The 21,527-nt window shown below is 38.3% G+C and overlaps 1 pseudogene; it reads right to left on the bottom strand.

Annotated features, from left to right (window-relative positions):
• Positions 1-442: 442 nt before the first annotated feature.
• Positions 443-21,527, bottom strand: part of LOC117281891 (lysine histidine transporter-like 2) — a 28,226-nt pseudogene continuing 7,141 nt past the window's right edge.

A 21,527-nucleotide genomic window follows, 5' to 3' on the forward strand; every position in this document is an offset into this window, starting at 1 on the left:
AAATCATTTTGTTGTTAATGATGATATCTCTTGGCAGTGCATTGCTTAGAGTGTTTATGACTAGATTGTATGTAGTAATGTATGATATGAACTATCCAACTTGTAAGAAGGTGTCCTCAACTCTCAAAGAATTCCTTTGTGATCAACGACAAACTAGATTGGGTTCTACCAATCTACACTTTGTAATTGAGGTCAAGGTTTATATCCTCCTTCGTGTAATTGTGATTTTTGGTATACGCATGTTGGAGTCTGGCCTAACTCCTCTATCCCTGTGATGGAACTTTGATTAGAAAAACAGTTTAATTGTCCAAAAATTACAATTCAAACATTAGCAAACTTCCATATATAAAAGCTCTTCTAAAACTGAAAGAATTATCCTAAAATTCTGCATCTCTGCCTTACAATAAACAGGCAGGATATAGCACATAATTTAACATCTAAAAACTCAGATTGGCCGTATCGATCAGGTGTAGAAGCGATAAGTCTTGGCTGATTTGATGATACTCCATAATCCACCAATGGGAGATGTTAGAGTCAAAAGTACACCCACTATAATGCAAAGCTGCAACATAAAGAGAAAAAAAATAAGAGATAGGGGTAAGTAGGGAAATAGCTTGCACGAAACGTTGCATGTACAAAATTATATTAATTTATCACAATTAATTTTTATATTGATGTGAGAATCTACATTTATTAACAATGATAAGATGCTATATCTTATGCAAAAGACGCTTGTTATGTACTTATTGCTTTGATGCATATCATCGAGTGTATAAAAAGTTTTCCCCTAAATAATTTGTATAGACATCGCTATTTATATCAAATCAATAAATATGTAAGATATTGGTCTTTCATAAATATATTTTTAACTTAACTATGGTGAAGTTATATGCACTCTCATTTTAATTTTTAATCGCTGAGTTTTATTGATTAGTTTGATATAAACACTGAGTGCAAGTAAATTTCATGATTACATAATTACATTTACAAGTTCTGATAAACTTACCCAGTTCGTACACCCTGACAAGCCAAACCGTCTGGGCTTTTTTTATAATAAGCCAGATGATGCATGGAAGCTGTAGGTAGAAATTAAAAACATAGTAAATGTTAAATATCTTTGTCATATGAGTATTATATAGTCATAACTTCTGATTTAATGAAGTGAAAATTTAATGAGTTATCTATGAAATATACTTACATAATATGAGGTTGGTGCCAGAGCAAAACCTCCAAAGAATCCCATCAAACCACCAAAGAATGGTATTGTCATGCCCACAACTAATATAAAAAAAAAAAAACAAATTAAATAAAGAAAAGAAAAAGAGAAATAAATAAAGTTACCATCCCATCTCAGACATGGCATAAGGTAGACTAAGAACAGCAGCACCAACCATGGCAGTAACATTGTGCATGGTTGAATACCACCACTTTGCATTCCGGTCCGACGTTATCGGTAGCCATTCATCTATTGCTTTCTCCCTCCTCTTTTCTTCACTATCTCCTCCCTTTTCCATATTAAATTAAACTAACTATGCTTAGGCAATAGAATAAGAATGAAAAGTTTGTGACTCAAAGAGTAAGGAGATTTAACATCAATTTCGAGTCCTTTAAAATAGACAAAGAGAAAGTCTTTTCTTTTTCTCGATATGCCTTTTCCTATTTATATAGGTGATAGCCATAAAACCTAAATCTAGTAGTAATGACCCAAATATTTCCTAATCCTTTTAGATATATGCAATATGTAAAGTTTTTATGTTTTTAAGGAAAATAAACTACTTTCTATACTTACTCTGTACCTGTTATCCAACAATATTTGGAAGTTTTTAAAAAGTGAATCGTATTAATTATGCACTTGTCCTTTCCAAATGCTCTACGTGTGAAATATATGTGGATATAAATAAATAACATCATATCTTTGTTAAAACCACTGCATTATATGCAAATTATTGAGAATAATTCCTTAAGTGTCTCACAGGCTTTTTTGCTAATCGATCGAACAATAGAAAAGGTGATGATATTGACAATTTAAACCTATTCTACTAAAAGAAATAACGAATTTATGTGTTTTTACTTTTTGTCATGCACTAATATTATACACCATTGATTTCTGAAGATTTACATTTCTTTAGTTGTTTTTTTTCCTTTTTCTTTTCTACTGATGAACCGGAAAAAAAAATTAAGAAGCACACTGATATTTCATGTTGAAAAATTAAAATACAAAATTCAGTAAAGACGCAAAAGAAGTGATTTTTTTTTTGAAAATTTTACCTCTTATAGCAAAGCTTTACACCCTATTTATTATAAATAAAAACCCTTTAAAATATTATTTTCTATAGCTACCTTTTAGTTTTTATAACAAAATATGTATTTATGGTCACTTCCTACCGTGAAGCCATTAAACACGCTGTCTAATATTTTTTTCTCTCATTCTTTCAGTTTATTCTCTCTCAAAATCATCGTATCTTATTTCTCTCTACACGATCTCTCTCTCACAACGCCATTATCTTCCTCATTGTTGAACCACGATTCTCCTTTATCTGCAGGTTCTCTCTCTAGATTGTTCTCAAACCCTAGATCTCGATTTGCTGGATTTCATCTCTGTTAACATGAGTTTCAAAATGTCTTGATCAAAGTTTCTGATATGAGTTGTATCTTTTCCCAAAGTGAAGCGATCATGGCCTGTTCATAGCTGAATTGATTTTGAATGTTGACATGGAAGAGGTGATCACGCCCATCTATGCCTTATAAAAAATATAAGCGGTCGTCGCAAATATATTCTGGCTAATAAGTTCGAAGTCGAATCCCACAAGGAATTAACCTATCAACCATAGTTGCTAGACCCGCACAAATTCACGCAATCAATCTTCAGAAATATTTGAATAATAATTTGGATGTTTATTAACTAAATATTACATAATGAAAATGCACTAACAAATGACTAACTACGAACGGTTTATAAACAAGAATTGGAAAGATCTAAGGTTGTGATTTTCCCTATTGTCGGAATCTTTTTCGCTACGTTTTCTATAAATTCGCCTAAGTCTTCTCTATCGATCATGAGTACTATAACTGCCGTAACTCTCTCCCGAATAATTACCATAATTTACTAGACATATTCTGCCGAATTACGCTAGCTGGCATTAAGTACGGCTCACTCAGATCGCACCAAGGTTTCATTATCTCTAATCCCACCTTTAAACCCTTCGTATTGATCCTTCATATACGTTAGGAGTGATGTTGTTCATCAACTACCTAAATATGCACTCTCTCCCACGTAATACATACTAAATAGGCACAGCTAATTGAGGGCCCTTCAATCAACCACATGAATAGTATAGTTGAACAAATAGAGAAAATACTACGGTAAATTTATATTAACGTAACAAAAAAATTATCCTTCAATAGGTTCCATCAAAATCCTAGATTAGGAATTTTAGCTACTCATACCATAGTAACAATATCCCAAATATTTTGCATAATTAAAGTACAAAGTAAGGATGAAAGAATATAGAAATCGATGATTCTAACTCCCAACAGGCGATTCCACAAGCTATTCTTGCCTCTGGTTGCAAAAGTCCCCCAAAATGGCGTTTTTAGGTCTATTTATATGTGTAGAAAAAGACCTAAACGTGTAGGCAAAGTCCTAGTCAAACCCGGAGATGAAATAAGTCTTCAAAACTCGGACTGTGCGTGCCCAGACCTGGCCTCACAAGGCCTAACGCCTGGTGGACCTCGCCCCAAGCCTGGCATCGCCAGGTATAAAGCCTGGTCTATCTCGCTCCTGCCTCATCTCGCCAGGTCTATCACCTGGCCTTAGCATGGTGTCGCAAGGTATAAGGCCTGCACTAGGCCTGGCTTCGCCAGGTATAACGCTTAGTGTACCTGGCTTCGTCGCTTCTCCTTTTCAACTTCTCCCGAGCACGCTTTCGACTTTTAAGTATCCTTTTTTCTCTATTTTCATCTCCAATTCACCTACACACATAAAATGGCGTTCATTATGAGTAAATAAAGTATAATCTATCATTAAAGCATATAAAATGCAAGGCGAATAGTATGATAAACCATGAATTATAGCCACACATCAATACCCCACACTTAAACATTGCTCGTCCTCGAGCAATCAGACCAACTTATAGACACAACCTCACTAAGCAATTCCCTTAACTCCTTGCACTAAGAATATTTAAAATAGTCTAAGCACCACAGTGTAATATTCTCGCCTCAAGATTTGACTCACATACCATGACTTATTCACAAATTACTTACTTAGTCTAACATGGAGGTCAATGACATTACCTTTCCTTTATGAATCACGTGCCCTCACCCAACAAAGAGCTCAGTTCCAGACACGATGAATTTTAAGAACGTAGGAACTCAAGATAGGAAAAAATTCACTCGCTCTCAGAAATAACATTCATATGCCACAAATGATACACCATAGGCTTGCCCGTAGTGTAATACTCTATTAATCGAGCTTATTTAGTCTAAGATCAAATAGGACTTTGATTGGTTGTAATGTATGCCGCGGGTCGGGTAGGATATATTTGGATATGTGAGTGACTACACCTCCCTAAGCACTTTAATACATATACTTTAACATTCCAGCCCATACTTATGTCAAACCAAAACTCCACCTTCACATCAATGTATATTACCCCCTACTTCTTTAAGCACAATTACATTAAGAGTCACCACTTATCTAAGAATATTCTTTGTCATAGCAATACAACTATTTTTGTCTCTTTTTTTTTTCATTTTTTTTTCAATTCAAGCGGCTCTTAATTTTTCAAAACAATGCACCTTTCTCCTTATTTCATTAGTTCCACTCAAAAGCCAAACCAACCATCCCACTCTTTTACTTTTACAAAGTTCATAACAATTCAAGAACTCATTAGAGGTGAAACGGTTCAAATAGATGGTTAATTCAAACAATTGGGTAAGGCTTGTAATGTGGTTACCAAAGAAACAGGATTACAGGCTCAAAGGGGTTAACTACGTTACATAACTTTTAGGTGGGTAAACTATATATATCTGGCTTAACAAAGAAATGCCTATATCACTTCTCAGAATGAACAAGACTACTATTTCGCTTTGCACACACACATGGCAAGTTCTAGACATCAAATGCAAAGCACAGAATACATACAAAACTCTCACACACATGGCACATAACTCACTCGGGATTGGTTTCATCGCGACATTCCAGTCAAAGCAGTTAAGCAAAATTAGGAATCTACGATTTAAGGTATTTATGCTAGAGTCAAAAATCGAGCCTAAGCATCACGACCATAGTCCTAACTATTCTCAAGGCATAACCATGCTAAGAGATATTGCTACAATTAAATGCATAGTTTCGTGGTTCCTACTCCTAAAATTAAAACTAACTACACCCGGTTCAACTAAAAGCTCTTGGAAAAGAACCGCGGCCCAAAGAAAAACCAAGGGGGAATTACTACATTACCTAAAAAAAAATCTTCTTTTTTTTTCTCTAGACTTACTTCCCTTAGGAAAACTATCTAGGAGATCCATCGTCGGGAAGAGTCCAGTTATATTTTTTTTAATAACTAAACCAATAACAAAAACAAATCACTAAACCAAAATTCTTAAAACAAATAACCTAACAAGTATCTAACAAAAATGACACTTACTAAAACAACAAAACAAACAACTAGAAGTAATTTCTACAAGTCCCCACCCCACACATAGATCATGCATTGTCCTCAATGCATACACAAATTGACAAAACAAGAAAAATGAGTAGGGTGCAAGGAAACTCCCTGATCAAATTGCGTCTTCATCCTCTGAGGCTCTCCACTCTTCATCTTGTGCTTCCTCCTCCTCATCATCATCGTCCTCATCATCTGACTGCTCCGGCTCAACCTAAGGCTGCTCAGGAGTGTTGATATCCTCATCATCGGGGAGTCTGTAGCCATCACCTATCCCAACCAGCTGCTAGCCATGAGCGTTGAGCGGGTACCGCTGCTCCAATAAGGTCCTCTCCTCAGATGTGGTTGGCTGACCTCCTATCCTTAGCTGCAAATCCATCATCCCATAGAGATGGGCCATAAAACTATCATCCCGAGCATTGCGTTCGGTACTTGTCAAAGATATCTTGATTATGAGAATAATTTAATTCTGACTTCTTGTGCTAGTACAATTTGTATGTATTGAACGGACCAAGTAAGGATAAGTATTTTATACTGACTTAATAAAATAACTTCTCTAGCCACTAAACGTACTTATACTCTTAATCTTGATATAATTGTTATTGGTTGTGTATATTATTTATTGTTTTGATTTATTAAAATGCGAGATTTTTTTGTGGGTCAATATACCTGGTAAATTGGACAATGATGATATACATTGGCGAAATAATAGTTAGTTGAAGGAATCCATATCTTGGTCTAGAGATAGATGATACACCTTTATGAAAGTTTATAAATTTTCATGTGTAAACCCCGCAAGTGGATTTTGTATCTGTCACATGATATAAGTTAAGCAAAAGACTAAAGGAAATAATCAATGAATTAAATTGTCAATAATTGAATTTATTTTATTAGTATCTAAATCTTAACACGGGGAGCTAAATAAGGTTTAATGAAAGAATTTCAAAATTAAACTGAGAAGTGCAGTTACGAATTTTTAGTAGAATAATTTATAATTTATTATGGCAGTATTAATTCGGATATTTTGAATTAAGTCCATAATAAGAAGTCTCGTTAATTAGATATTGTGGTCCCTGTTGTGCCTGAATAATTAGGAATTAAAAAAAATCATATTTTTTGGTGGAAAAGAAAGACCCAACAGGTTTAGGAAAAGGTTTTAAACCCTAAAACCTGTGGCTATATTAAGAGGTCTTATTCCATAAGGAGGAAATATTTTTACTACATGGTTTTCCAGGGAGAAATTCGCCCGCACGAATTTTGCTAATTTCGGGCATTATTCGGGTCACACAACAAAAGACTGTGAAATTGGAAGATGACTTGAAGGCTCTTTTCACGATAGCGGTCACGCTTCAAGAGATATGTTTGAGTAAAATCAGTGATTATGTGTTTTCTATATTATATGCAAGTGATCTTGGCTATTTGCTTCCGCTGTTCATACTTGTTTTTTATCAGTTGGTATCAGAGTCCGCTTGCGTCTAACTAGATAACATGATGTATATTTGTATATGTGGTTTGATTATTACTTTACTATTACTACTATATATAAGCGGCTAAGGCTGTACAACACATCAATCCTGAATTGTACAAAATGCATTGTGTATTATACTTTTATTTGAGCATGTCTTATTAGCGAATTGACATGTGTACCGCACCTTTTCTTTACCAAAACCACGTGTACTTTACTATTTGATATACAAACTCTCCGATTATCCATCTCTCCACTCCAATTTTCTCTCCTCAATTCCTCTTTGTGATTTTCTACTTGCTTCGCTATTTCAAGAATTCAAGATATAATCTTTTTGTTTTGGTAAGTTTTTCAATTATTGTGGGCTTTTTGGATCTATATGTTGGAGTTTTCTCCGCTTTCAATGTTCAGAATTCTTTCATCAGTTTTGTCCTTTTTTGCTTTTACCTTCTGCTTGCTATAATCTTCTAGTATGGCAACTTTTCTCTCTTGGTTCTTTCTCTTGCACCGTGTTCTGGTTTCACTTCTAATTTTTTCTGAAAGTTTGTCCATATTTGATTCAATTTTTTTTTTTTGCATAAATTATTGCGTAGATTTGCTACATGCATGTATGGAATTCTATCTGATTTTGATATATATGTTTGGCAAGAAATACTTAGGTTATTTTTTCTGTTATTTAAATTTTTGGTTGTGTTTAGATTTTGGTTGTGTAAAATGGCAATTTGGTGTAAATGTTTTGTTCTTTTGGAGTGGGTACACTACAACAAATATGAGCTACCATGATATTTAATTAATGACTTTATAATAAATGTCGGAAAAAGATAATTTATCGACATTTATTAGAAAATGTTACAAAAATACTGACATTTAATTAAAAATGACAAAAATGACATTTAGTTAGTGACATTTATAATAAATGTAAACAAATTACTATTTTTCCTTCCTTGGTAAAAAATAAAACTACTACTTACTTACTAATTTCAAAAGAGAAATTGTTTTGCAAAACTTCCCCCCAAAATTTTCCTCTGAAAATCTCCCCAGAAAAAACCCTACTCCCTGCGATATCCCTCTCTCAGAAGCCATAATATTGTTCATTTCCCCCTCCCCAATTTCTCTATCTCATTCAAATCCCCCCTCCCCCCACCACCGTGAACTGCAAGCACCTTTAGGAATAGCAGTATGAATGTATCATAGTGAACTATCTTCTTGCTTAATGTATCACTCTCTCAGAAGTCATAACACTATGTATTGTCCTCTTTCTTCTTGCTAGGTGACGGGCGTGTGGGCGCGCACCATAGAAATTGAGACTCAGTCGATTCCGTAGAGTTGTGTAGTCAATTAACCTGTATTTTTCCAAGTATTTGTCATGTGTTAGAGAAACTGAGTTGTGACTCATATTAGAAATCATGCTTAGGCAAATGCTGGTATTATTGGGACTCACTGAGGTCATTTCTGATGTCGAATTATATTTTTAAATTATAATTTCGTACTCAGTCATATACATTCATTGCATATCATATCTCAGTCCCTGTTGTTAATTGTTGATACATCACATCATCATTTTGGGCTAGTTTCATGATATAGTGAGCCCGAGAGACTGGAGAGATTGATGACTGAGTGAGGCCGAGGGCCTGATTGTGAGGTTATTGATACTATAATACGTGAGTTGTCCGTGCGGATCCAGATATTGATACTATAGCACGTGAGTTGTCCGTGCAACACGTGAGTTGTCTGTGCGGATTCAGATATTGATACTATAGCACGTGAGTTGTCCGTGCTGATTATAGAGCTTGGGCTGAAGGAGCCCCTCCGGAGTCTGCACATCCAAAGTGAGCGCATGTACCTATTGAGTGCGAGTGCGAGTGCGAGTGCCGAGTGATTGGGAGGACTAAGTGGATTGATACTCTGAGAGTATGCATATGGTTGTTCACTATGTTGCACTACATTCGACATTCGTACTTGACATACAAGCATATAGATGCATTTTTTCTCATGTTGTACGGTATCACGTTATGCATGAATTCTCATACACATTGGCATCTAGGCATATAAATGTAATTTTCCTCATGCCATTTGAGAATGAAACATTTACCTGTAGAAATGTTTTGGAAGGAAAATCATGATTTTACAAACCTTCTCATATTTTGGTACTTTCGGTAAAAGATTTGGGTTTTCATTGTTATACTTGAAAAGCATGTCTATTTTCTGAAACCGTGAACGAGATGAACATTATATTTCTGAGTTATTTTTTGTACCACTTTTATTATATTGTTATGAGATGTTATTGGCTATTGGTGTTGGACTTTGACATGTGTTCCAGCTCGTCACTACTTTCAACCTAAGGTTAGGTTTGTTACTTATTGAGTACATGAGGTCGGTTGTACTCATACTACACTTCTGTACCTTGCGTGCAGATATTGGATGTTGATGTTGCTGTGATCGATGGGAGCGGGATTTAAAGACGTACATGCATTCCGATTGTAGTTGCTTCTTGTTCATGATAGCCATATATTTATAAAAAACTGTTTTTGTACATTTCAAACAGATGATGTATTTATTTCATACCAACTTGGTAAATTCTAATCTTAGAAGCTCATGATTTATACTACCAGTCCTTAGGGAATGTATAAGATTCTGATATTTTCTTTCACTTAATTGTCTTATTAAATTTCATGGAATTGGATAGTTGTTATTTGGCTTACCTAGCGAGTTGGGTTAGGTGTCATCACGACTAGTTGAATTTTTGGTCGTGACAAGGAGGTATCAGAGCTCTAGGTTCATAGGTTCTACAAGTCATGAGCAAGTGTCTAGTAGAGTCTTGCGTATCGGTATGATGACATCCATACCTATATTCGAGAGGCTACAGGGAATTAAGGATAATTTTCCATCTTTATTTCCTTATCGTGCGGAATTGATTCAGTTTGAAACATAACTCTTTGAATTCCCTCCACGCATCTGTGTGCGCATGTAAGCGCTCGATATCGGTTGGTGATTCCATGGATGAGGTGCAAGTTGTCATTTCTGGGTGCTGATGATGGGCCAATCTGGAGGACTTGAGGCCAGGTTTTGAGTGTAGCTCGAGCATGAAGATTTCGGTTGTATGGGCACGGTCTTTTGGGAACTTATATGATCGATAGCGTCCCTATGAGTGGAATTTGTGACTCGGTGAGTGGCCGGATGGCTATATGATGAGCATGATGTGATTGTGGAATGTGTTCAGATGGTTTGATTGTGACGAGAATAGTTTGCTAGGGATGTAAGAAGGACAATGGGGTGCTAGATTGCTGTCTTGATATGACACATAGCCTCAAGTTATGAGTGTGTTGAAAGATTTTTCGTGTTGATTAATTGTGGAGTGAAATAGATTTTCATATCTTGTTGTGGGTTCAGACTCAGGAAGATTCAGTGATGGTGTAGTAATCGTGGCTGCGAAAGGGTATAGATGTCAATTTTAGGCTAAGCAGGTGGGTTATCTCCTGCGGAGTAATCTACGGAGGTGTGATCATTATAATGTTGTGCGGAGAGTTTTCTTTCTACCAACGGGGTATATGTGTTAAGATTTAAATTTGAATTTGGTTGAGAAAGTTGACCTGATCGTCATGTGGATATATGTGAGCTTAGTGGATTATTTGAGGTACTATATGGTTTGTGTTATGTGAGCTTTTGAAGGATTTAGTTGAATCTTCCTGCGGTATTATGGCAGTAATAGAGTATGGGTTTGGTGAGTTATCAGATGTTCTATTCTATGGCATTGAGTTAAGTGGGGGAGTTTGCTATCAACGATTTGATTGCATGGTTACGTGTAGTATTGGTTTTGGTCTGAAGCATACTTGTGGATCGGTTATGACTTGCAGAGGTTGAGATGAAGGATGACTCGAGTAAAGGAATTTCTGGATACGGGTTATGTTACACCTTATGGGTATATGGAAATCATGGAATGATTGAGTCGTTATTCGTGAAAGATGTAGTGCGCACGCAGTAGGAAATTGCTCAGTTTCTTAAAGGTGTGGATTACTTCTTTGGGTGTTTTTGTTCTAATGGGGCACATGTCGTTCGACCCGTTAGGCCGGTACAATTGAGATTTGAGTAGAGTGGATAACTCTCGAGAAGGTTCTAATGGGTTCAAGATTTATATGTAGCAATTGAGAATTTTGCGGATTTGTATATGGCTAGAATGTGAGATTTAAGTTGGATGGTGTCAAGGCTTGTGGCATTTCTATATTATTATGGATTCTACATTTCAGCATCAGTAAGATGAAGGAAATAGTTTTGGATTTACAGAAGGTCTCTTTAGAGTGGCTGTCTCGGTTGTGGCACTTTTGGGGTGCTTAAGAGGGAATACAACATCTTATGGGCCTTAGGATGGTGTTGTTTTATTTTAGGATCTCGCGGGGTGAGTTTTGGTTAAGGATCGTGGTGTTCTGGCAATAAGAAGTGTCACCTTGAGGGTAATTCAGAAGGAACTCAGAGGAATAATACAACTTGATATTAGGTTGGAGCAGCAAGGCAATAAATACAATTGGTTCCTTGGGGGTATTTATGATGTGGTGAGTCTCTACAGGTGTTTCGTGGCAATACTCTTGGGTTTGGAGACCTGTACGGCTTGGTTGAGTTAGAGGGATTCGGTTCTGATGGATTGGTTGCGTGTTAATGAGTTTCAAAGAGTTTCGATGGTTGCTACCACAGTTTGAGATGGATATTTCCTACCGGCATAAGGAGCATGTTGCGTGTTGTGATTTTCTCCTGGATGAGATCCAATAGAAGGTTTCTGGCTAATTGAGTATGTAGTTTGCTTGTGACTCAGAATTGATTATGAGACTCTCGTACTTTTCATATTCATGATAGATGCGGTATGTTGTGGGGAATTAAAATTTGAGTGTGCAAGTTCACAGTTTAGTTTTGAAAGGAAGGGCATGAATTCTTAGACAACATGGGCGGTTTCAGATGACTAGATGAATGATATTACCACTTGGTATTTCCTGAGGAGAGCGTACATTTCAGAAAGTGCACTAAGTGTTGACGTACGGATACTTCATTGGTATTGCGGTACTCATATGGTTGATCGGCTGCTGATATTCAGATTTTGTTATGTGGCACAGAAGAATTTTAGAAGTATTCCTCGTGGGATGATCGTGTGTGAGAGATGTGTTAGACATTCGGGCGGTGGAGTTGGGATAAGATATGGTGATTCGTGTATTCTACGGATTCGGAGACCAGGAGTTCTCATAAGCAGATCTATTTATGGTTGTGGACTGTGAAAACGTGGCCAAATCTATCCAGATGATAGTATATGTTATGGTTAGGTCATTATGGACTTTCGGAGGATTATTTATCTATTTCTGGATGACCATAGTTGATTTGGGGCCCATTGGTAGGCCCAACGATGATTTATATTCTACATCGGGTCATGTTGGTCGACTACATACTGATATTGTTGGGGGATGTGCCATTCAGTTAGAGTGGTGCTTATTCGTGCTCTGATATGATCTATGTGTTTCTTTTCTATGCCACTAGGGGTTTGGATTTGTTGTTTATATGCACACATAGTGCGGTCCTATTTGGGCCTTATAGCAGAATTCGAGCAGAATGGTTATTGGGGTTTAGAATGGTTGATTACGCTTTGGTTATGGCCTTTGTCCGGTTATGATGTATGGTGCTATTTTCTTCTCGGTGGTTGCGGTCATGCACATTTGTTACTAGGCGTCAAATTGCACGTGGTTGTTGATTTTGAGCATGGTGGCTTGAGGTATTTCATATAGACCAGTGTTTGGATGGGGTCACGCATGTTGAGATATGATCCTTTGTGTTAGATTCGTGCATCTTGGTACTACTATGTAAGATGTCTTTGTAGCATTGCGGTTGTGGTGGTACTTGTTGAAGATGTGGGATGGTTCTCTTATTTGAGTCATTTTCCATTTTGGGTACATTTGAGTTGTTGCTTATTGTGCACGGATTGCACAGGTCGTGATTCTAGGTAGTATTGGTGTGGCATGTCGATAGGATAGTTGGGCCTGATAAAGTTAGGTCATTGGACCTAGAATGGGGGCCATCAGATTTGTTTGCAGCATATTTGGAGCGTTAATATCGCTGATCGGCTTAGAAATTGGCTATAGTTCTTGTCAAAGGAGAGGGAGCTCCATGGATTGTTGATCTGATGAGTGGTTATGAGTTTCTGCGTGCTTATTTTATCGTCGACAGTGTACGAAGGTTTTTTAACGAGGTTTTGTTTGAAATGAGGTTATTACCGGTAATGAGTTGTTTTGAGTAGCAATTGTGATCGGAAGTAATTGCTATTAGTATTTGAGTTATGTGGTATATCATGTGATTTTGTTCTAGGTTATGGTTATGATTTGATGCAGTTGGTTCAGACTAATACAGTGTATAGATGCGAGATTCGACACACATAGAAAATTTCGGATGTTGGAAATTGGATTATGTGGTTTACGGGCTTAGGTTGAAGTAATGATCTTAAGTTATGTTGGGTTGTCAGGCCTATATGGAATAGGGTGACATGGGTTCACCCCCGAGTATGTGCAGGGTAAGGTTACATGGAGGATTGATAACTTTGGAATGACTCTTGGCACGTTCGAGGACAAACGTATGTTTAAGTGGGGGAGGATGTAACGACCCGACCGCAGAAGCGGCATGTGGCACAAAAGCGAAAATTGTTTGGCGCACCTGCCCGTGCGCAGAAGTGGAAAATGTCCGCAAGTGCGAAAGGGACGGTTTTCATGGGGCTTCGCAGAGGCGAGATTTTATCCGTAGAAGCGGAGGTCGCAGATGCAACATTTTGACCGCATATGCGAAAACCGCTAGGCAGAAGCTATAAAAATCGAGGTTTTGGTTTTTTTATCATATTTTGAGATGTGGGACTCGGATTGTGGCGACTTTTGAAGCAATTTTCATCACAAGGACTGGGGTAAGTGTTCTACACTTGGTTTTCATTATATTCCATGAATCTATCTTCGTTTTTGGTAATTGGTTTGTGAATTTAAAGAGGAATTTGGGGGGGTTTGCCTATTGCCTAAAGTTTCATAATATGAATTTTTGAGTTTTGAACATCGATTTGGAGCCGGATTTGAGTAAAACTAGTATGGTTGGACTCGTAATTGAATGAGTTATCGGATTTTGTAAGTTTCATATGGTTCCGAGGCGCGGGCCCGGGTTGACCTTTTGGCTGATTTTGGGCTTTTGATTAAGGATTCGACCTTTACCATTTGGAATTGTTTTCTTGGGCTTTATTTGATGTATTTGAGTTCCTTTTGGCTAGTTTTGAGCCGTTCGGAGGTCGGTACGCGTGGGATGGCATTTTTGGAGCATCGCTTGGCTTACTCGGTATTGGATTTGGCTTGTTCAAGGTAAGTAACACTTCTAAACTTAGTGTTGAGGGTATAAAACTCTGAATTACGTGTTATGTGATTTGTTTGGAGGTGATGCACATGCTAGGTGACGGGCGTATGGGCGCGCACCATAAAAATTGAGACTGAGTCGATTCCGTAGAGTTGTGTAGTTAATTAACTTGTATTTTTCCCAGTATTTGTCATGTGTTAGAGAAACTGAGCTGTGACTCATGTTAGAAATCATGCTTAGGCAAATGCTGGTATTATTGGGACCCACTGAGGTCATTTCTCCTGTCGAATTATATTTTTAAATTATAATTTCGTACTCAGTCATATACATTCATTGCATATCATATCTCAGTCCCTGTTGTTAATTGTTGATACATCACATCATCATTTTGGGCTAGGTTCATGACATAGTGAGCCCGAGAGACTGGAGAGATTGATGACTGAGTGAGGTCGAGGGCCTGATTGTGAGGTTATTGATACTATAACACGTGAGTTGTCCGTGCGGATCCAGATATTGATACTATAGCACGTGAGTTGTCCGTGCAGCACGTGAGTTGTCTGTGCGGATCCAGATATTGATACTATAGCCCGTGAGTTGTCCGTGCGGATTATAGAGCTTGGGCTGAAGGAGCCCCTCCGGAGCTTGCACATCCAAAGTGAGCGCAGGTACCTATTAAGTGCGAGTGCGAGTGCCGAGTGATTGGGAGGACTAAGTGGATTGATACTCTGCGAGTATGCATATGGTTGTTCACTATGTCGTACTACATTCGACATGCGCACTTGACATACAAGCATATAGATGCATTTTTCCTCATGTTGTACGGTATCATGTCATGCATGAATTCTCATACACATTGGCATCTAGGCATATAAATGTACTTTTCCTCATGCCATTTGAGAATGAAACATTTACCTGTTGAAATGTTTTGGAAGGAAAATCATGATTTTACAAACCTTCTCATATTTTGGTACTTTCGGTAAAAGATTTGGGTTTTCATTGTTATACTTGAAAAGCATGTCTATTTTCTGAAACCGTGAACGAGATGAACATTATATTTCTGAGTTATTTTTTGTACCACTTTTATTATATTGTTATGAGATGTTATTGGCTATTAGTGTTGGACTTTGACATATGTTCCAGCTCGTCACTATTTTCAACCTAAGGTTAGGTTTGTTACTTATTGAGTACATGGGGTCGGTTGTACTCATACTACACTTCTGCACCTTGCGTGCAGATATTGGATGTTGATGTTGCTGTGCTCGATGGGAGCGGGATTTAAAGACGTACATGCGTTCCGATTGTAGCTGCTTCTTGTTCATGATAGCCATATATTTATAAAAAACTGTTTATGTACATTTCAAACAGATGATGTATTTATTTCATACCAGCTTGGTAAATTCTAATCTTAGAAGCTCATGATTTATACTGCCAGTCCTTAGGGAATGTATAAGATTCAGATATTTTTTTTCACTTAATTGTCTTATTAAATTTCATGGAATTGGATAGTTGTTATTTGGCTTACCTAGCGAGTTGGGTTAGGTGTCATCACGACTAGTTGAATTTTGGGTCGTGACAAAGAGGTATCAGAGTTCTAGGTTCATAGGTTCTACAAGTCATGAGCAAGTGTCTAGTAGAGTCTTGAGGATCGGTATGATGACATCCATACCTATATTCGAGAGGCTACATGGAATTTAGGATAATTTCCCATCTTTCTTTCCTTATCGTGCGGAATTGATTCAGTTTGAAACATAATTCTTTGAATTCCCTCCACGCATTCGTGTGCGCATGTATGCGCTCGGTATCGGCTGGTGATTCCATGGATGAGGTGCAAGTTGTCATTTCTGGGTGCTGATGATGGGCCAATCTGGAGGACTTGATGCCGGGTTTTGACTGTAGCTCGAGCATGTAGAGTTTGGGCTGCGTGGGCACGGTCTTTTGGGAACTTATGTGATCGATAGCGTCCCTATGAGTGGAATTTGTGTCTCGATGAGTAGCCGGATGGCTATATGATGAGCATGATATGATTGCGGAATGTGTTCAGATGGTTTGATTGTGACGAGAATAGTTTGCTTGGGATGTAAGAAGGACTATGGGGTGCTAGATTGCTGTCTTGATGTGACACATAGCCTCAAGTTATGAGTTTGTTGAAAGATTTTTCGTGTTGATTAATTGTGGAGTGAAGTAGATTTTCATGTCTTGTTGTGAGTTCAGACTCAGGAAGATTCAGTGATGGTGTAGTAATCGTGGCTGCAAAAGGGTATATATGTCAATTTTAGGCTAAGCAGATGGATTATCTCCTGCGGAGTAATCTACGGAGGTGTGATCCTTATAATGTTGTGAGGAGAGTTTTCTTTCTACCAACGGGGTAAATGTGTTAAGATTTGAATTTGAATTTGGTTGAGAAAGTTGACCTGATCATCATGTGGATGTATGTGAGCTTAGTGGATTATTTGAGGTACTATATGGTTTGTGTTATGTGAGCTTTTGAAGGATTTAGTTGAATCTTCCTGCGGTATTATGGCAGTAATAGAGTATGGGTTTGGTGAGTTATCAGATGTTCTATTCTATGGCATTGAGTTAAGTGGGGGAGTTTCCTATCAACGATTTGATTGCATGGTTACGTGTAGTATTGGTTTTGGTCTGAAGCATACTTGTGGATCGGTTATGACTTACAGAGGTTGAGATGAAGGATGACTAGAGTAAATGAATTTCTGGATACGGGTTATGTTACACCTTATGGGTATATGGAAATCATGGAATGATTGAGTCATTATTCGTGAAAGATGTAGTGCGCATGTAGTAGGAAATTGCTCGGTTTCTTAAAGGTGTGGATTACTTCTTTGGGTGTTGTTGTTCTAATGGGGCACATGTCGTTCGACCCGTTTGGCCGGTACAATTGAGATTTGAGCAGAGTGGATGACTCTCAAGAAGGTTCTAATGGGTTCAAGATTTATATGTAGCAATTGAGAATTTTGTGGATTTGTATATGGCTAGAATGTGAGATTTAAGTTTGATGGTGTCGAGGCTTGTGGCATTTCTATATTATTATGGATTCTACATTTCAGCATCAGTGAGGTGAAGGAAATAGTTTTGGATTTACAGAAGGTCTCTTTAGAGTGGGTGTCTCGGTTGTGGAACTTTTGGGGTGCTTAAGAGGGAATACAACGGCTTATGGGCCTTAGGATGGTGTTGTTTTATTTTAGGATCTTGCGGGGTGAGTTTTGGTTAAGGATCGTTGTGTTCTGGCAATAAGAAGTGTCACCTTGAGGGTAATTCAGAAGGAACTCAGAGGAATAGTACAACTTGATATTTGGTTGGAGAAGCAAGGCAATAAATACAATTGGTTCCTTGGGGTATTTATGATGTGGTGAGTCTCTACCGGTGTTTCGTGGCAATACTCTTGGGTTTGGAGACCTGCATGGCTTGGTTGAGTTAGAGGGATTCGGTTCTGATGGCTTGGTTGCGTATTAATGGGTTTCAAAGAGTTTCGATAGTTGCTACCACGGTTTGAGATGGATATTTCCTACCGGCGTGAGGAGCATGTTGCGTGTTGTGATTTTCTCCTGGATGAGATCCAATAGAAGGTTTCTGGCTAATTGAGTATGTAGTTTGCTTGTGACTCAGAATTGATTATGAGACTCTCGTACTTTTCATATTCATGATAGATGCGGTATGTTGTGGGAATTAAAATTTGAGTGTGCAAGGTCACAGTTTAGTTTTGAAAGGAAGGGCATGAATTCTTAGACAACATGGGCGGTTTCAGATGACTAGATGAATGATATTACCACTTGGTATTTCCTGAGGAGAGCGTACATTTCAGAAAGTGCACTAAGTGTTGACATACGGATACTTCATTGGTATTGCGATACTCACATGGTTGATCGGCTGCTGATATTCAGATTTTGTTATGTGGCACGAAAGAATTTTAGAAGTATTCCTCGTGGGATGATCGTGTATGAGAGATGTGTTAGTCATTCGGGTGGTGGAGTTGGGATAAGATATGGTGATTCGTGTATTCTACGGATTCGGAGGCCAAGAGTTCTCATAAGCTGATCTATTTGTGGTTGTGGACTGTGAAAACATGGCCAAAGCTATCCAAATGATAGTATATGTTATGGTTAGGTCATTATGGACTTTCGAAGGATTATTTATCTATTTGTGGATGACCATAGTTGATTTGGGGCCCATTGGTAGGCCCAACGAGAATTTATATTCTACATCGGGTCATGTTGGTCGACTACATACTGCTATTGTTAGGGGATGTGCCATTCAGTTAGAGTGGAGCTTATTCGTGCTCTGATATGATCTATGTGTTACTTTTCTATGCCACTAGGGGTTTGGATTTGTTGTTTATATGCACACATAGTGTGGTCCTATTTGGGCCTTATAGCAGAATTCGAGCAGAATGGTTATTGGGGTTCAGAATGGTTGATTACGCTTTGGTTATGGCCTTTGTCCGGTTATGATGTATGGTGCTATTTTCTTCTCGGTGGTTGCTGTCATGCACATTTGTTACTAGGCGTCAAATTGCACGTGGTTGTTGATTTTGAGCATGGTGGCTTGAGGTATTTCATATAGACCAGTGTTTGGATGGGGTCACGCATGTTGAGATATGAACCTTTGTGTTAGATTCGTGCATCTTGGTACTACTATGTAAGATGTCTTTGTAGCATTGCGGTTGTGGTGGTACTTGTTGAAGATGTGGGATGGTTCTCTTGTTTGAGTCATTTTCCATTTTGGGTACATTTGAGTTGTTGCTTATTGTGCACGGATTGCACAGGTCATGATTCTAGGTAGTATTGGTGTGGCATGTCGATAGGATAGTTGGGCCTGATAAAGTGAGGTCATTGGACCTAGAATGGGTTCCATTAGATTTGTTTGCAGCATATTTGGAACGTTAATATCGCTAATCGGCTTAGAAATTGGCTATAGTTCATGTCAAAGGAGAGGGAGCTCCATGGATTGTTGATCTGATGAGTGGTTATGAGTTTCTGCGTGCTTATTTCATCGTCGACAGTGTACGAAGGTTTCTGAACGAGGTTTTGTTTGAAATGAGGTTATTACCGGTAATGAGTTGTTTTGAGTAGTAATTGTGATCAGAAGTAATTGCTATTAGTATTTGAGTTATGTGGTATATCATGTGATTTTGTTCTAGGTTATGGTTATGATTTGATGCAGTCGGTTCAGACTAATACCGTGTTTAGATGCGAGATTCGGGACTTATAGAAAATTTCGGATGTTGGAAATTGGATTATGTGGTTTACGGGCTTAGGTTGAAGTAATGATCTTAAGTTATGTTGGGTTGTCAGGCCTATATGGAATAGGGTGATGTGGGTTCACCCCCGTGTATGTGCAGGGTAAGGTTACACGGAGGATTGATAACTTTGGAACGACTCTTGGCACGTTCGAGGACAAACGTATGTTTAAGTGGGGGAGAATGTAACGACCCGACCGCAGAAGCGGCGTGTGGCACAGAAGCGAAAATTGTTTGGAGCACCTGCCCGTGCGTAGAAGCGGAAAATGTCCGCAAGTGTGAAAGGGACAGTTTTCATGGGGCTTCGCAGAGGCGAGATTTTATCCGTAGAAGCGGAGGTCGCAGATACAACATTTTGACCGCATATGCGAAAACCGCTAGGCAGAAGCTATAAAAATCGAGGTTTTGGTTCTTTTATCATATTTTGAGATGTGGGACTCGGATTGTGGCGACTTTTGAAGCAATTTTCATCACAAGGACTGGGGGTAAGTGTTCTACACTTGGTTTTCATTATATTCCATGAATCTATCTTCGTTTTTGGTAATTGGTTTGTGAATTTAAAGAGGAATTTGGGGGGGTTTGCCTAAAGTTTCATAATGTGAATTTTTAAGTTTTGAAAATCGATTTGGAGCCGGATTTGAGTAAAACTAGTATGGTTGGACTCGTAATTGAATGAGTTATCGGATTTTGTAAGTTTTATCTGGTTCCAAGTCGCGGGCCCGGGTTGACCTTTTGGCTGATTTTGGGCTTTTGATTAAGGATTTGACCTTTACCATTTGGAATTGTTTTCTTGGGCTTTATTTGATGTATTTGAGTTCCTTTTGGCTAGTTTTGAGCCGTTCGGAGGTCGGTACGCGTGGGATGGCATTTTTGGAGCATCGCTTGGCTTACTCGATATTGGATTTGGCTTGTTCGAGGTAAGTAACACTTCTAAACTTAGTATTGAGGGTATAAAATTCTGAATTACGTGTTATGTGATTTGTTTGGAGGTGACGCACATGCTAGGTGACGGGCGTATGGGCGCGCACCGTAAAAATTGAGACTGAGTCGATTCCGTAGATCTGTGTAGTTAATTAACTTGTATTTTTCCCAGTATTTGTCATGTGTTAGATAAACTGAGCTGTGACTCATGTTAGAAATCATGCTTAGGCAAATGCTGGTATTATTGGGACCCACTGATGTCATTTCTGCTATCGAATTATATTTTTAAATTATAATTTCGTACTCAGTCATATACATTCATTGCATATCATATCTCAGTCCCTGTTGTTAATTGTTGATATATCACATCATCTTTTTGGGCTAGGTTCATGACATAGTGAGCCCGAGAGACTGGAGAGATTGATGACTGAGTGAGGTCGAGGGCCTGATTGTGAGGTTATTGATACTATAACATGTGAGTTGTCCGTGCGGATCCAGATATTGATACTATAGCACGTGAGTTGTCCGTGCTATTTGCTCTACATCTCCCGCTCGGTTTCCCAAGTAGCTTCCTCAACTGGCTGACCTCTCCACTACACCTTCACCGAAGCTATGTCCTTTGACCTGAACTTTCGAACCTATCGATCCAAAATAGTCATCGGTTCCACATCATAAGTCAGATCACCATCCAACTGAACTGTGCCGAAATCCAAAACATGAGACGGATCGCCGACATACTTTCGGAGCATAGAAACATGAAATACTGGATGCACACTCGACAAACTACGTGGCAAGGCAAGCTTGTAAGCCACCTCTCCAATCCTATGAAGTACTTCAAATGGCCTAATATATCGAGGGCTCAACTTGCCCT

The sequence above is a fragment of the Nicotiana tomentosiformis genome, chromosome 12 (genome assembly GCF_000390325.3).
Source record: "Nicotiana tomentosiformis chromosome 12, ASM39032v3, whole genome shotgun sequence".
NCBI classification, from domain to species: Eukaryota; Viridiplantae; Streptophyta; class Magnoliopsida; order Solanales; family Solanaceae; genus Nicotiana; species Nicotiana tomentosiformis.